We start from the raw sequence: 5,739 nt of genomic DNA, 5'->3' as shown, positions 1-5,739 counted from the left end.
ACGGAATGATTGGCCGCAGCTATTCATTTTTATTCGTTTTGAAGTTTCCAGTTTTAAGACAAACCCACACTCCGAAATATCTTTTGGATCCGTCTGATGATTTAAGGAAATATTTTACCTTAAGAAAAACAATCATGTTCGAATTTTATATCTTAAAATCCAGAAATTATAGATTTAATTTGTGTGCTTCGTCAAAGAAAATACGTGACAAGAGATACGTCATATATTGGGAAATATAGTTGAATGAAAGTATGGACAACTGGTTGGGTAATTCATATAAGTGAGTGAAAAAATGTGGTTTGTAATATAAACGATCACATATGGCGGAGTTGGGTCGGGCGTCAATAAGCGGCCCTAGCCGTAAAACGGCCCTTGGGCCAAAGGACAGACATACGGCCGGACGGCCAGACAAAAGGTTAACCTACTGTCCCTTCGGAAACATAATGTGTTGGAGTAGGTATGACAGAACGAGCAGCACGATCACTTCCACGTTCAAGTTAGAATGGTGATTTAAATAATATTATACATATAATCTTAAAGTGGTTTTATATACAATACACACCAAGGAAGTTGTATATTTATTTTGATATATAGACAAGCAGTTAAGTAACGTATCCGTTTTGTAAAATCATTTCTGGTATCAGCAAAATGTTCTACATACATAAACAATTACCAGGCAATGCACACAATTAATACACCAATAACAAACATAAAGTCCATGCTTCATGGCCATAATATTCTATATACTTCATCATGTATTTGATTACATAAGTAAAAACGAATTTTCTATGAAAATAAAAATGCTAACATTAACTCATCTCTGCCTTTATCCCTTTATTTATTACAAGGTTATGATTTGAAATATAAATAAAATCGGCAAAAAGTCGACATGCATAAACACAAAAATCATCAAAATTGTAATTTGTTCGAATCACAGTATATTCAGTATGAATTATACATAAAACCCACTCACTATTGGTGCAAATTAAATTAAAATAAATAGTATGTGTCATTTCCGACCCGAATGTACAGAACAGTCACACAATACAAAAACATGTATGATGTTCATGTGTTTCTTCTAACGAAATCGCTTTGAATCAGTCAAAATTGAAAATTGTGTAAGAATAAAAAGCTCGTCGTTTAAAGATCCGTAAACACTGTCCAATACTATTATGCTTAATACAAACTGCCAACAACAAAAAAGTGCCAAGCGAAGGTTAATAACAATAGGAAGACCGTAACATTGGTATAAAATAGTTAAAATACAAACACTCTTCAACTTGTTAGCATCTTAAAATCGTTTCACGATGTCATCTTGCTCGTTTTGAGGATAATCTCGAGGCAGGATCGGATTACTTCGGTTTGCGTTCATTTTCATATTCTTTATGCAAGCTATTCCAGAAAGTATTATCACGGTTTTATAAGAATTCTATAGCGTCAGATATACACCATTTCAATTGAATATACAAAGCAATAAAGTAAACGCTATTTGAACTAACACACTTATGAAGATAATCTACAAATTGTAACTATAAAAGAATTACCTTTGAAATGTAAAACAAATTATAAATAAATCACGAGGACTATGTTTTGCTTCCGACGCTGCCCGAGCCCATTCTCGTGTTCGCTCGTTAATGTTCGGATAACGTCGGCGGTAATTCAAAGGGAATATACTGTTTTACAAAAGAATAAAAACGAGCGTGTTGTATCTCGTGAAATCAATATTACCAGACCAAATCTAGCGATGAAATTTTGGATATTGCCTTAAGGAACAGTAATTTTTTATGAGATATATTTATGCTACGAAATTTTCGTTAATTTTGAGCATTTTATGATCTTTAAGAAAATTAATATACTGGGTCTTTCCGTTATAATTGTTAAAGAGACCGCGTTCATTTCAACATTTTGTGTATTAACTGTCGTATGTTAAGGCTGATTAAAATGACAACATAAAATTGTGTGTCTTATATCGTTGTCTAATATTTAAGAGCTCATTTGGTGTATGCTATACCCTATATCAAACGCATTTGTTTCAAACATGTTCCACATCTAACACATTGAAACCTTACTCGATAAAATTAAAATTTGAGTTTGTATATGTTCAGTAAACGACGTTGTTGTGTACAGACGTAATCATTATTTTTTATCCACATGCTTTTACAGTAATATGTATCTCATAGTCTTTGAGTGCAATTCGTCTGTAAATGTTACATTTGAAACGCAATTTACGCTTTGAATACTCATATGACCAACTAAGTCATGTCTTAGATTCAAATCATTTCTTCTTACTGCGAATAAATAGAGCAAAAACTATGAGAGTCCCAACTAAGTCATGTCTTAGATTCAAATCATTTCTTCTTACTGCGAATAAATAGAGCAAAAACTATGAGAGTCCACAGTTTGCTGTAGTTTGTTTCTGAAATCGTTTGTTGACATGAAGCCTTTTTAACTTATGCCATTCAAAATCTTTTCCGGTCAATTTTTCATTCTTAATTATATAATAATAATAGTAATATCTATCATTATCATCATCAACAATATCGTTTTAATATAGCGGAAAATAGTAACATAATAATTACCACTGCAACGAATTTGTTTGTATTATTGTCAACACAATTGGTCGAAAAACAGTACGAGTTACGTTGCACACTTGCAACATACACTTAAGTTTTAAAGAGCAAATGCGGTACACCACAGAGCATCTATACCACCATAACGTGGCACATCACAACCGGAAGCGTGTTCTATAGATATGGATGTTATTTGAACAGGAAGTTTTAAATGAAAAACGTCGATATGACTCAAATCCCGCTGAGTGCGGTTTCAGTTACAAGATTATTTTTCCCTGACACGGGTTTTCTTAAAGTGCAAATGATCTTGTGTATAAATGGACAATATGTTTAATAAATTCAGCGAGATAGAACAAGATTTAGAAAACTTAGAAAGTGAATTAAAATTTACAAGTTATTATGTAGAGAGATTAGGAAAAGCATTGTTCATAACAATTCATACTAGGTATGAAATTAGAATTTCCCTTACATCTTATAGTATAACAAACTAGGAAATGACAAAACATCTCCATGAAAATCAAACAAGCATTAAAATAATATACATGTATTTATACCTTCAAAAACACAAAATAACGTTTTTTGGCACCTTTTTATATTAGGGTTAGAGTCTCCAATAATGCTATGTAAGTAGGGTTATGGATCCATGTAGAAATAATGCAGGCACATTGTAAGATATGTGCACCTCAACACCAATCTTTCTTCATTATAAGTTCGTAGATATTGCGGCTTTACATGGAAACGGTAGACCCACAGTTTGAACACTTCTTCTCTTTCATCATCAGACAGCAAAGGATGCCGATAGGGAAAAAGACGATGGCAAGTATAATACCAACAATGGAGTACCCCTCTTGCATGAAGCCAACCTACAAGAGCCAATTATGAGATACAAACAAGATAGCAAGAAACTAAAACAATATCATGAGAACAACACTTGCCATTCTTACTCTAAAATAAGAACAATGAAAGTCAAGTTACAGTATTATGAGAGTGTTTTTAACACCATATGCAAGGTTAAATTATTTAAAGCGAGTGGCCAGTTGCCTGTTAAATACATGATATGCAGCACAATATGTAAAATAAAACCAATGGAAGCTGGAGTAACACTGACTCAATGATAAGAATCGTATTTCACTTTTTTATTTGTGTTTTTTTTTTCGTAAAAAACAAACGCTTAACATCACATGACATCAATTGACTTTTATCATTATACGATTATACTTCGCTTGGCAAAGGCCGTATCCCGAAAATACTTAAAGTAAGCGAATTATGTTAAATTACTCAATTATACATTATGATGGAACAATTGAACCTCATAAATATTGTATTTATACCGTAATACGCTTCAATATTTTGCTGGGTATGAATAACAATGTACCTACCCGACATGCCATACAATTAGGTGTTACAGGCATATACTGCCCGATCGGAGGGTATGGCCCTGGGGATGGTTGGTGTGGACCAGGGGCTCCGGGCGGCATAGTTCCATATCCTGGTAGGATACAAATAATCTATTCCATTGTCAACATAATATTTTGATATATCCGTATGTGATTGGTATGCTTTATGAAGAACACAACCAATTACATATAGAACTTTGCTATGCAAATTTCCAGTCAGATACAATATTGTGTAACAGAATGGAATCATAATAGTTATTGAACATACCTATTGCAAGCTCATCATAATTATAAACATATTTATTAAATTTACATGGCTGGAAAATAAATTTAAAGCCATATACATGCTCAAAACCAATGAATATTTCGTAAAATATTTTGTTAAATAAATATATACCATAAAGAATCAGTGTACCTTATAGCAATATTTCAACGCTAGATGTGTTCTGGTAACATAGATTTAACGAGATACAAAATGCTCGTTTTTCTTTTTATGTGTGATAATATATTTTATGTTAATTTCCCGCGACGATATCCGAACATTTACGAGCGAACGCGAGATTGGCTTCGGGAAGCTACGTCGTGCTTTTGACACTGCCCGAAGCCGATCTCGCGCTTGCTCTCCAAACCTGAGATTTGCATAATTTACTCCCAAAACATTAACTTAATATTGTGTGATGGTACTAAAAGCAACATTATTGTATATAATGCTTTTAATTGTAATGAAACTTCTGGGATAAATGAATAACAACTGTGTCAACTCTAATCAGTTTTAGTTACCTCTGTTGTCCGCCATTTTCATTGTTCAGTCAGATGAACTATATCAGATTTAATCTGCAAATAATTGGTCTATATTGGTGAATAAAAGCATGTCAACTTGGTTGCATTTCAACCAATTAAAAACTTTTATTATAACGACCATTTTCCGAAATCATCACAAATTGTGAATTTTAAATCTAAAAAATATAATTACAGAAAAAGACAGGAGCAAACCATAAACGGAATTTACATAAGCCACAATCAGAAGTAGGATTTGTAAAAAGTGTTCGTTAAGCAAAACAACGAATAAAAATTACAAAATCAACGGAATGAAAATTACAAGCATTTTGTTATTTAATTTATTTAAAAAGCATGTCAAAAACATAAATGCAGATATAATAAATGGATCGTTAAGTATTTGATACTCTCATGTGATGAAGCTGTAGCGCTTTGTTGTTGTTCTTAAATTGACTTTATATGACTTGCAATACTACATCGTCAAGTAATTATTTAATGTGTCCCAAAATAATTACAGCACTTACGGTTCGTTTTGTTTTTAGTCCCGATAATATGTTTTCCTAATACGGTTGTTTTGAATACAATGCGCAAGGATAGGTTATGAATAAATGTAACTAACTGAAAATCGTAAAATAAACTTCCTTAATCAATGATGCGATGTGAACACATATTGCCTTAACATAAAGCTGCAAAATCTACATAGCGTTTGCCTTAAGGCATTTCTTACTGATAAAACAGTCCGTGAATATAGCTTGTATAATTAGTCTTAAGCTTTACTTCCCGATTTCTCTCTATGTATGCCTTAAACGAAAATACAACTGGATGATTATGCAATGGTCGAGAAACGTAACATTACTGCTTTAAATATGCGTTATACAAAATCACCCGAAATCATTTATATAAATTGAAAAAATAGCTCGTTAGCGTTTAAAGCCTAATGCGAATAAATGAATCGCATTCTGAGATAAATGGGCTAAATGCATGTGCGTAAAGTG

The 5,739-nt window shown here is 32.6% G+C and overlaps 1 long non-coding RNA gene across 1 annotated transcript; it reads right to left on the bottom strand.

Moving 5' to 3' along the window:
• Nucleotides 1–566: 566 nt before the first annotated feature.
• On the bottom strand, nucleotides 567–5,469 carry LOC127867372 (uncharacterized). The gene is made up of 4 exons (XR_008043467.1): nucleotides 5,269–5,469; nucleotides 4,748–4,801; nucleotides 3,950–4,059; nucleotides 567–3,433 (listed from the first exon to the last, which is right to left on the bottom strand). It is a non-coding gene; the product is annotated as an uncharacterized LOC127867372 (long non-coding RNA).
• Nucleotides 5,470–5,739: the final 270 nt, after the last annotated feature.

The sequence above is a fragment of the Dreissena polymorpha genome, chromosome 2 (genome assembly GCF_020536995.1).
Source record: "Dreissena polymorpha isolate Duluth1 chromosome 2, UMN_Dpol_1.0, whole genome shotgun sequence".
NCBI classification, from domain to species: Eukaryota; Metazoa; Mollusca; class Bivalvia; order Myida; family Dreissenidae; genus Dreissena; species Dreissena polymorpha.
This window is presented reverse-complemented; position numbering and strand designations above follow the sequence as displayed.